General features: G+C 38.3%; 1 non-coding gene across 1 annotated transcript; it reads left to right on the plus strand.

Moving 5' to 3' along the window:
- The first annotated feature begins 280 nt into the window (after positions 1-280).
- On the plus strand, positions 281-387 carry LOC129014754 (U6 spliceosomal RNA). Its single transcript, XR_008494298.1, has one exon. It is a non-coding gene; the product is annotated as a U6 spliceosomal RNA (small nuclear RNA).
- The last annotated feature ends 11,139 nt before the right edge of the window (positions 388-11,526 follow it).

The raw sequence follows: 11,526 nt of genomic DNA on the forward strand, positions 1-11,526 counted from the left end.
AATCAGACTCAGACCGTGATAAGACAAAGATGTTGGAATTATCAGACAGAGAATTTAAGACAGCTATGGTTAATATGTTAATGTCCCTACTGAAAAAAGTAGACAACATTCAAGAACAGATAGTAATGTAAGCAGAGATAGAAACTTAAAAAGAAAAGGAAACGCTAGAAATACCAAACACCTTAATGGAAATTTTTAAAAAATCTCTTTGATAGACTTTTGACATAGCTGAGGAAAGGATCAATGAACTGGAAGATAATTAAATGAAACTTTAAAATTGGTGCTTGCTTCAGCAGGATATATATTAAAATTGGAAGGATACACAAAAGGGTAGCATGGCGCCTGCACAAGGATGTCAAGCAAATGTGTGAAGCATTCCATATTTTTCAAGTTGCATGAAAAAAGAAGACATCTTCTGTCTTCCAGAGATCCATTTTAAACATAACAACATTCATAGAATCAAAGTAAGGATCAATCACACAAACAGCAAAAAGGAGCAGAAGTCAGTATTATTATGTCAGATAATTTTTTTAAACTAACAACAGTAAAAAAGGACAAAGAAAGGCACTATATAATAAAAGGTTCAATTCAACAAGATGACTTAACTGTCATAAATATACATGAACCCAACATCGAAGAAATCCAGTGTTGCAGCCAGTGAGGGGAATCAGAATCAGTCATAGAGGAGAAGCCTATTTTACCAGAAGAGAGTAAGAAACATTTTATGAAGGCCACAGCCTTAAATGCAGGCAAATCAAAAAAGTCTTGAGTACTTGTTCACAGAACAAGTACTTCTAGGCCTAAAAAAAAAGGCCTAGTTCGCCATACAATAATAGTAGGAGACTTCAACACCCCACTGCCAGCATTAGACAGATTATTGAGGCAGAAACTAACAAAGAAATTCTGGATTTAAATTTGACACAACCAACTGGACCTAATAAACATCTATAGAACACTCCAGCCATCAAGCACAGAATATACATTATTCTCATCTGCACTTGGAACATATTCTAATATTGACCATATGCTCAGCCATAAAGCAAGTCTGAATAACTTTTTTAAAAATTGAAATCATACCAACGATACTTTCATGTCATAGTGAAATAAAAATATCTACACAATTACATGGAAATTAAATAACTTGCTCCTGAATGACTTTTGAGTAAACAGGGAAATTAAGGCCAAAATTTAAAAATTCTTTGACATAAATGAAAACAAAACACAACATAGCAAAATCTCTGAGATGCAGCCAAAGCAGTGTTAAGAAGAAAAGTTTATAGCGCTAAATGCCTAAATCAAAATGTTAGAAAGATCTAAAATTAATAATCTTAACATCACACCTAGAGGAACTAAAAAAGGAACAAACTAACCCCAAAGTTAGTAGAAAAAAAGAAATAACTAATCAGAGCAGAACTGAATGAAATCAAGACCCAAAAATCCATACAAAGGATCAACAAAACCAAAAACTTGTTCTTTGAAAGGATAAACAAGATCAATAGACCAGCAGCAAGATTAACAAAGAAGAAAAAAAGAGAAGATCCAAATAAGCACAATCAGAAACAACAAAGGTAACATTACACCAGATTCCACAGAAATACAAAAAAATCATCCGCAACTATTATAAATACCTCTGTGTACACAAACTAGAAAACCTATGGAAAATGGATAAATTCCTGGAAACATGCAACTTCCTAAGAGTGAATCACAAAGAAACTGAAACCTTGGACATATCAATAATGAGTTCTGAAACTGAATCAGTAATTCAAAACACACCAACAAAGAAAAGCCCTGGACCAGATGGATTCACAGCTCACTTTTACTAGACATAGAACGAAGAGTTAATACCATTCCTACTGAAACTATTCCAAAAAATTGAGGAAGAGGGACTCCTCCCTAAATCATTCTATGAAGCCAGCATCACTCTGATACCAAAATCTGGCAAAGACACAACAAAAACAACAACAAAAGAAAACTACAGCCCGATATCCTTGATGGAGATAGATTCAAAAATCCTCAACAAAATAGTAGCAAAATCAATCCAGCAGCACAGCAAAAAGTTAATTGACCAAGACCAAATTGACTTGATTTGCAGGATACAGGGCTTGTTCAACATGTGCAAATCAATAAATGTGATTCACTGCATAAACAGAATTAAAAATAAAACAATGTGATCATCTCAGCAGACACAGAAAAAGTTTTCTATAAAGCTAGTATCCTTCCATGACAAAAACCCTCAATAAACTAGACATCAGAGGGGACATACCTCAAAATTATAACTGCCATCTATGGCAAACCCACAACCAACATCATATTGAATGGGCAAAAGCTGGAAGCATTACCCTTGAGAACTGGAACAAGATAAGGATGCCCATTCTCACCACTCTTATTCAACATAGTACTGGAAGTCCTGGCCAGAGCAAGCAGGCAAGAGAAGTAAATAAAAGGCATCCAAATAGGAAAAGAGGAAGCCAAACTATCTCTCTTTGTTGGTAATATGATTCTATACCTAGAAAACCCTAAAGAGTCCCCCAAAAGGCTCCCAGAGCTGATAAGCAACTTCAGTAAAGTTTAAGGATACAAAATAAATATACAAAAACCAGTAGCGTTTCTGTATGCCAATGACATTCAAATTGAAAGCCAATTCAACAATTCAATCCTGGCTGGGCGCCGTTGCTCACGCCTGTAATACCAGCACTTTGGGAGGCCAAGGAGGGCGAATCACGAGGTCAGGACATCGAGACCATCCTGGCTAACACGGTGAAACCCCGTCTCCACTAAAAATACAAAAAATTAGCCAGGCGTGGTGGCGGGCACCTGTAGTCCCAGCTACTCAGGAGGCTGAGGCAGGAGAATGGCGTGAACCCGGGAGGCGGAGCTTGCAGTGAGCCGAGATCGTGCCACTGCACTCCAGCCTGGGCAGCAGAGCAAGACTCTGTCTCAAAAAAAAAGAAAAGAAAAAAGAATTCAATCCTATTTACAATAGCCACACACAAACAAAATACCTTGGAATACATCTAACCAAGGAGGTAAAAGATATCTACAAGGATAAGTACAAAGCACTGCTGAAAGAAATCACAGATGACACAAACAAATGGAAAACATTCGATGCTCACAGTTCAGATGAGTTAGTATCTTTAACATGGCCATATGTCTCGAAGCACTCTACAGATTCAACACCATTCCTATCAAACTATCAACATCATTTTTACAGAAATAGAAAAAAAGGGTATTAGTCCATTTTCCCATTGCTGATAAGGAAATATCCAAGACTGGGCAACTTACAAAAGAAAGTTTTATTGGACTTACAGTTCCACATGGTTGGGGAGACCTCACAATCATGGTAGAAGGCAAGGAGAAACAAGTCACATCTTATGTGGATGGCAGCAGGCAAAAAGAGAGCTTGTACAGGGCAACTTCTGTTTTAAAAACCAACAGATCTCGTGAGACCCATTCACTATCATGACAACAGGGCAGGAAAGACCCGCCCCTATAATTTAGTCATGTCCCACTAGGTCCCTCCCACAACACGTGGGAATTATGGGAGCTACAAGATGATATTTGGGTGGGGACACGGAGCCAAACTATATCAAAAAGTATTCTAAAATTTACATGGAACCAAAAAAGAGCCCAAATAACCAAAGTAATCCTTCACAATAAGAACAAAGCTGGAGGCATCACATGGTCATACTTCAAGCTATATTACAAGGCTACTGTAACCAAAACAACATAGTACAGGTTCACAAAGTGATACACAGACCAATGGAACTGGATAAAGAACCCAGGAATAAAGCTCCACATCTAATCATCTGTAATCATAATCATCTGATCTTCAACAAAGTCAACAATAACAAGCAATAGGTAAAGGATTCCCGATTTATTACATAGTGCTGGACTCACTGGCTAGCTGTATGCACAAGATCAAAACTGAACACCTTCCTTTAACTGTATACAAAAATCAACTCAAGATGGATTAAATAGTTAAATACAAGCCCTACAACATGAAAACCTTAGAAGAAAACCTACAAATACCATTCTGGACATTGTCCTTGGCAAATAATTTATGTCTGAATCCCCAAAAGGAATTGCAACAAAAATAAAAGTTGACAAGTGGCACCTAATTAAACTAAAGAGCTTCTGCTCAGTGAAAGAAACTATCAACAGAGTAAACAGACAACCTTCGAGAATGAGAGAAAATATTCACAAACTATGACTCCAACAAAGGTCTAATATCCAGAATTTAAAACGAACTTAAATCAACAAGCATAAAACAAACAAATCCATTAAAATGTAGGCAGAGAACATGAACAGACGCTTCTTAAAAGAAAACATACAAATGGCCAACAAACATATGAAAAATGCTCAACATGACTAATTAGAGAAATGAAATCAATATCACAATGAGATATCATCTCACATTGGTTAGAATGGCTATTATTAAAAAGTAAAAAAAAAAAGCACCACATGCTTTGTGAGGTTCCAGAGAAAAGGGTACACTCATACACTGTTGGTGGGAATGCTTATTAGGTCAGCCACTGTGGAAAGCAATGTGGCAATTTCTCAAAGAACTTAAAACAGGATGACTCAGTAATTCCATTACTTGGTATATACCCAAAAGAAAATAAATCATTTCACCAAAAAGACACATGTACTTGTATGTTCATCACAGCACTGTTCACAATACCAAAGACATGGAATTAACCTAAATGCCCATCTAGGTGGACTGGATAAAGAAAATGTAGTACATATACACCATGGTACATATGCAGCCATAAAAAAGAATTAACTCACGTCCTTTGCAACAACATGTGTAGAGCTGGAGGCCATTATCCTAAGCAAATTAGCACAAGAAGAGAAAACCAAATACCTTGTGTTCTCACTTATAAGTAGCAGCTAAACACTGAGTACACATGGACATAAAAATAGGAACAGTAGACACTGGAGACTATTAAGAGGGAAAGGGTGAGAAGGAGGCAAAGGCCGAAAAAATACATTATCAGGTTCCTATGCTCACTACCTGGGTGACAGAATCATTCATACACCAAACCTCAGTGATATGCAATTTACCCATGTAAAAACCTGCACATGTACCCCCTGAACCTAAAAAAAAAGTTGAAAATAAAAAGGAAACCTTACAAGTGAAATGCAAAGAGGAAAAAAGGAATGAAAACAAAATCCAAAAACAGAAATGACATCCAAGAACTGTGTGATAGTATTAAAAGGTACGAATACTAATAATTGGAATACTGGAAAGATAAGAAAAAAAGGATGGAGCACAATAAGTACTTGAAATAATAATGGCCAAGAACTTCCAAAATTAATAAAAGATTCCTCCCCAAAACCCGCAGATTCAAGGAGCTCAAAAGTACCAAAAAAGATAAACACTTAAAACACACATATACACACACACACACAAGTACACACACACACAGACACACACACACACCCCTATTGAAACGTCAGAAAATCAAAGAAAAATAGAGAATCTCTTTTTTTAAAAAGCGAGAGGGGAAAAATCTTACCTATAAAAAAACAAGGATAAGAATTACAGTGAAAAACAACCCAAAATATGATTATTGGAAAGTATCTAGCTAGGAGAGCCAATAAAACAGAATAAACAAATAATATCAGAAAATAAAAGAGGAGTCACTATTGATCTTATGAGTATTAACAGGATAATAAGAGCATACTGTGAAAAATTCTATGTCCACAAATATGATAACTTCGATAAAATAATTACTTAAAAATCACAAGTATGAAAACTCACACATGGAAAAATATATTAATCTGAGTAGCCCCACATGTATTAAAAATTGTCTTAATAATTAAAACCTTTTTAATAAAGAAAGCACAAGGAATAGATGGTTTTAGTTGTGAATTCTTTAAGTAGGAAATAGTTCCACATTTTCACAATATATTTCCCAAAATAGCAGCAGTGGGAGAACATATCAGCTCATTTTATGAGACCAGCATTGCCCTAATACCAAAATCAGACAAATATATTACAAGAAAAGAAAACTAAAGTCAAATATATTCAAAATACCTTAACATAGTATAATCCACCAATATCCAGTAAAATGACAGTATATTATTATCAGGGATATTAGTGCCAGGAATGCAAGGCTGGTTCAAATTTTGTGAATCAGTTTAGGTAATTCATCATATTAACAGACTGAAAAAGAAGAAAAAAAATATGACCATATAAATCGAACCAGAAAAATCATTTGAAAATAATTATTACCCATTCAAATAAAAAATCTCAAAAAAATAGGAATAGATGGCAGCTTCTTTAGCTTAATAAAGGATATATATGGGAAAATAGTTAACATTATAGTGGTGAGAGACTAAATGGATTCCTCCTGTGATCAGGAACAAGGAATGGATGTCCTCTCTTATAAATCTTAATTGACAATGTACTCAAAGTCCTGACTAATGTAGTAAGAAAAAAATCGTATACAAAGAAAGATATTTTTATTTACAGATGACATGATTTTCTTTTTCTCCCCATACTAACCACTAAACTAAAAAGAGGACATGATTTTCTACATAGAAATTTTCTAAGCATTTACAATAAAGTTCCTGGAACTAATAAGCAAATATAACAAGGTCACAGGATACAGGTGCTTTCCTACAAATAAAATATTAACTATTGGAACTTGAAATATAAAAAAATAGTATTTACAATAGCACACAAAAATGAAGTACTTATATATGTTTACAGGATCTCTATGCATAAAACTACAAAACACTGATGAAAGAAATCAAGATCTAACTAAAGGGAAAGATAGTCACTATTCATGGGTTAATAGGCTCAGTATTGCTAAAATATAGATTCTTCCTTACTGGACCTACAGACTCAATGAAATCCCAATCAAAATCCCAGGAAGCCATCTTGTAGATATCAGCAACATATTCTAAAATTCCTATAAAAACACAAAGTACTTAAAATAGCCAACACAACACTGAAGAAGAAAAGCAGAATTGGAGGACTCATACTAGCAAATCTAAAACTTAACATGAAGATAGAACAATCCAGACAGTGTGATATTGTTGAAAAAAATAGTCATAGATCAATGGAACAGAATGGAGAGACCAGAAAGAGACCCTCACAGTCAATTGATTTTTGACAAAGTCACACAGACAATCCAAAGGAGAAGGAACAGTGGTTTTTTGTTGTTTGTTTGTTTGTTTGTTTTAACAAATAGTGTTGGGACAATTGGATATTCATATGCTAAAATATGAACCTAGACAATGGCCAGGCGCGGTGGCTCATGCCTGTAATCCCAGCATTTGGAAGGCTGAGGCAGATGGTTCTCTTGAGGTCAGGAGTTCAAGACCAGCCTGAGCAACATGGTGAAACCCTGTCTCCACTTAAAATACAAAATTAGCTGGGTGTGGGGGCACATGCCTGTAATCTCAGCTGCTTGAGAGGATGAGGCAGAAGAATCGCTTGAACTCAGGAGGCGGAGGTTGCAGTGAGCCAAGATCGTGCCACTGCACTCCAGCCTGGGCAACAAAAGCGAAACTGTATCTCAAAAATAAATTAAATAATCAATTAATTAAAATAAAATATGGTCCTAGACAAAAACTTCATCCTTTCACAAAGATTACCTCAAAATGTATCATAGACCTAAATGTAAATTGCAAAGCTATAAAAATTCTAGAATAATGCTGTGATGGTTAATATTGAGTGTGAATTTGATTGGATTGAAGGATGTAAACTATTGTTCCTGGGTCTGTCTGTGAGGGTGTTGCCAAAGGACACTGACATTTGAGTCAATGGACTCGGAGAGGCAGACTCACCCTCAATGTGGGTGGGCACCATCTAATCAGCTGCCAGTGTGGCTAGGATAAAAGCAGGAAGAGGAACGTGGAAGGACTTGACTGGCTTAATCTTTGGGACCACATTCTTCTCCCGTGCTGAATGCTTCCTGCCCTTGAACATCAGACTCGTCAGCTTTTGGACTCTTGGACCTTCGACTAGAGACTGAAGGCTGCACTGCTGGCTTCCACACATTTGAGGTTTTGGGACTCACACTGGCTTCCTTTCTCCACAGCTTGCAGAGGGCCTACTGTGGGACTTCATGTTGTGATTGTGCAAGTCAATACTACTTAATAAACTTCGCTTTATATATACATCTGTTCTATTAGTTCTGTCCCCCTAGAGAACCCTCACTAATACAGATTTGTAAGAGGAAATCAATGCCACTTAGGATTTGGCAATACATTTTTAAATACAACATCAAAAGCATACTCCATAAAATTAAAAAATGATAAATTAGATTTTATTAAAATTATTATTAAAAATGTGAAAAAAGTGTCAAGAAAAGTAAAGTCACAGCCTAGCAGAAATATTGCAAAACACATATCAGATAAAATACTTATACCCAAAATAGGAGGCCAGGCTTGGTTCAAACCTACAATCCAAGCAATTTGGGAGACTGAGGCAGGAGAATCACTCAAGACCAGGAGTTCAAGACCAGCATGGGCAATATGCAAAACCCCTGTTTCTAAAAAAATAAATAAATAATCTACGTGTGTTGGTGTGCACCTGTTGGAAAAAAGAAAAAAAAGCAAAGATCTCTTAAAATTCAACAAAAGAGATCAAATATAGTATTCCTCCTTTATCCAAATGGAGTATGTTCCAATACCACTAGTGGTTGCCTGAAACTCCAGAAAGTACCAAATCCTATATATATAAATACTACGTAGAATGTCTTTCTTTCTTTCTTCACAATTTCATGGATTTAAGACTCATCCTTAGTGTAGATGTTGGCAACCTCAACATATTTTTTTCTTTCCTTGTTGTCAAGAACTATTACCTCGTTTCTTAAATGAAGCATTTTAGACTTCTCTTTGGCATATCAGAATTGTCAGCATCACTCTTGTGCCTTGCAGCCATTATTAAAACCGCCTTTGCAAAAAAAAAAACAGTGAGAAAATTATAACAGTGAAAGAGATCTGACCTAACCAATTGTGTCTTGTTTCTAACCTCCAAACTGCCCTTGTCCATTGTATTAGTCAATTTTCATGCTGCTGATAAAGACATACTCAAGACTGGGAAGAAAAAGAGGCTTAATTGGACTTACAGTTCTACATGGCTAGGGAGGTGTCAGAATCATGGCAGGAGAAGAAAGGCACTTCTTACATGGTGGTGGCAGGAGAAAATGAGGAAGAAGCAAAAACAGAAACCCCTGATAAGTCCACCAGATCTCAAGAGACTTATTCACTATCATGAGACTAGCATGGGAAAGACTGGCCCCCATGATTTGGTGACCTCCCCTGGGTCCCTCCCACAATACGGGGGAAATCTGGGAGACACAATTCAAGTTGAGATTTGGGTGAGGACACAGCCAAACCTTATCATTCCAACCCCTGGCCCCTCCAAATCTCACGTCCTCACATTTCAAAGTCAATCATGCCTTCCCAACAGTCCCCCAAGTCTTAACTCATTTCAGCATTAACCCAAAAGTCCACAGTCCTAAGTTTCATCTGAGACAAGGCAAATCCCTTCTGCCTGTGAGCCTGTAAAATCAAAAGCAAGTTAGTCACTTCCAAGATACAATGGGGGTTACAGGTATTGGGTAAATACAGACATTCCAAATGGGAGAGATTGGCCAAACAAAGGAGTTACAGGGTCTTTGTTGCAAGTCTGAAATCCAGTGGGGCAGTCAAATATGAAAGCTCCACAATGATCTCTTTTGACTCCAGATCTTACATCCAGGTCACACTGATGCAAGAGGTGGGTTCCCATGGTCTTGGGAAGCTCTGCCCCTGTGGCTTTGCAGGGTACAGCCTCCCTCCTGGCTGCTTTCACAGGCTGGCATTGAGTGTGTAGCTCTTCCAGGTGCACAGTGCAAACTGTTGGTGGATCTATCATTCTGGGGTCTGGAGGATGGTGGCCCTCTTCTCACAGCTCCACTAGGCAATGTCCAAGTAGGGATTCTGTGTGGGGGCTCCCACCCTACATTTCCCTTCCACACTGCCCTAGCAGAAGTTTTCCATGAGGGCCTCACCCCTGCAGCAAACTTTTGCCTGGGCATCCAGCCATTTCCATACATCTTCTGAAATCTAGGTGGAGGTTCCCAAACCTCAATTCTTGACTTCTGTGCACCCACAGGCTCAATACCATGTGGAAACTGACAAGGCTTGGGGCTTCCACCCTCTGAAGCCACAGTCTGAGCTGTATATTGGCCCCTTTCAGCCATGGCTGGAGTGGCTGGGACACAGGGCACCAAGTCGCTAGGCTGCACACAGCACGGAAGTCCCTAGGTTTCCCTGGGCCCAGCCTGCAAAACCACTTTTTCCTCCTAGGCCTCCAGGCCTGTGATGGGAGGGGCTGCCATGAGGGTCTCTGGCATGGCCTGGGGCCATTTTCCCCATGGTCTTGGGGATTAACATTAGGCTCCTTGTTACTTATGCAAATTTCTGCAGTCTGCTTGAATTTCACCCCAGAAAATGGGTTTTCCTTTTCAATCACATAGTCAGGCTGCAGATTTTCCAAACTTTTATGCTCTGCTTCCCTTATAAAACCTCATCTCTTTAACAGTACCCAAGTGACATCTTGAATGCTTTGCTGCTTAGAAATTTCTTCTGCCAGATACCATAAATCATCTCTGTCAAATTCAAAGTTCCACAAATCTCTAGGGCAGGGGCAAAGTGCTGCCAATCTCTTTGCTAAAACATAACAACAGTTAAATTTGCTCCATTTCCCAACAAGTTCCTCATCTCCATCTGAGACCACCTCAGCTGGATCTTATTGTTGATATCACTATCAGCATTTTGGGCAAAGCCATTCAACAAGTCTCTATAGGTTCCAAACTTTTCCACATTTTCCTCTCTTCTTCTGAGTCCTCCAAACTGTTCCAACCTCTGCATGTTACCCAGTTCCAAAGTCACCTTCACATCTTTGGGTATCTTTTCAGCAACACCCCACTCTACTGGTACCAATTTACTGTATTAGTCCGTCTTCATGCTGCTGATAAAGATGTACCCAAGACTGGGAAGAAAAAGAGGTTTAATTGGACTTACAATTCCACATTGCTGGGGACGTCTCAGAATCATGGCATGAGGTGAAAGGTACTTTTTTTTTTTTCTTTGAGATGGAGTCTCACCCTGTCGCCCAGGCTGGAGTGCAGTGGTACCATCTCAGCTCACTGCAAGCTCCACCTCTTGGGTTCATGCCATTCTCCTGCCTCAGCCTCCTGAGTAGCTGGGACTACAGGTGCCTGCCACCACGCTCAGCTAATTTTTTGTATTTTTAGTAGAGACAGGGTTTCACTGTGTTAGCCAGGATGGTCTTGATCTCCTGACCTCATGATCCACCCACCTCAGCCTCCCAAAGTGCTGGGATTATAGGCATGAGCCACCACTCTTGGCCTGAAAGGCACTTCTTAAAAGGTGGCAGCAAGAGAAAATGAGGAAGAAGCAAAAGCAGAAACCCTTGATAAACCCATCAGATCTTGTGATACTTATTCACTATCACGAGAATAGCATAGGAAAGACTGGCCCCCATGATTCAATTACTTC

Source organism: Pongo pygmaeus, chromosome 16 (assembly GCF_028885625.2).
Source record: "Pongo pygmaeus isolate AG05252 chromosome 16, NHGRI_mPonPyg2-v2.0_pri, whole genome shotgun sequence".
NCBI classification, from domain to species: Eukaryota; Metazoa; Chordata; class Mammalia; order Primates; family Hominidae; genus Pongo; species Pongo pygmaeus.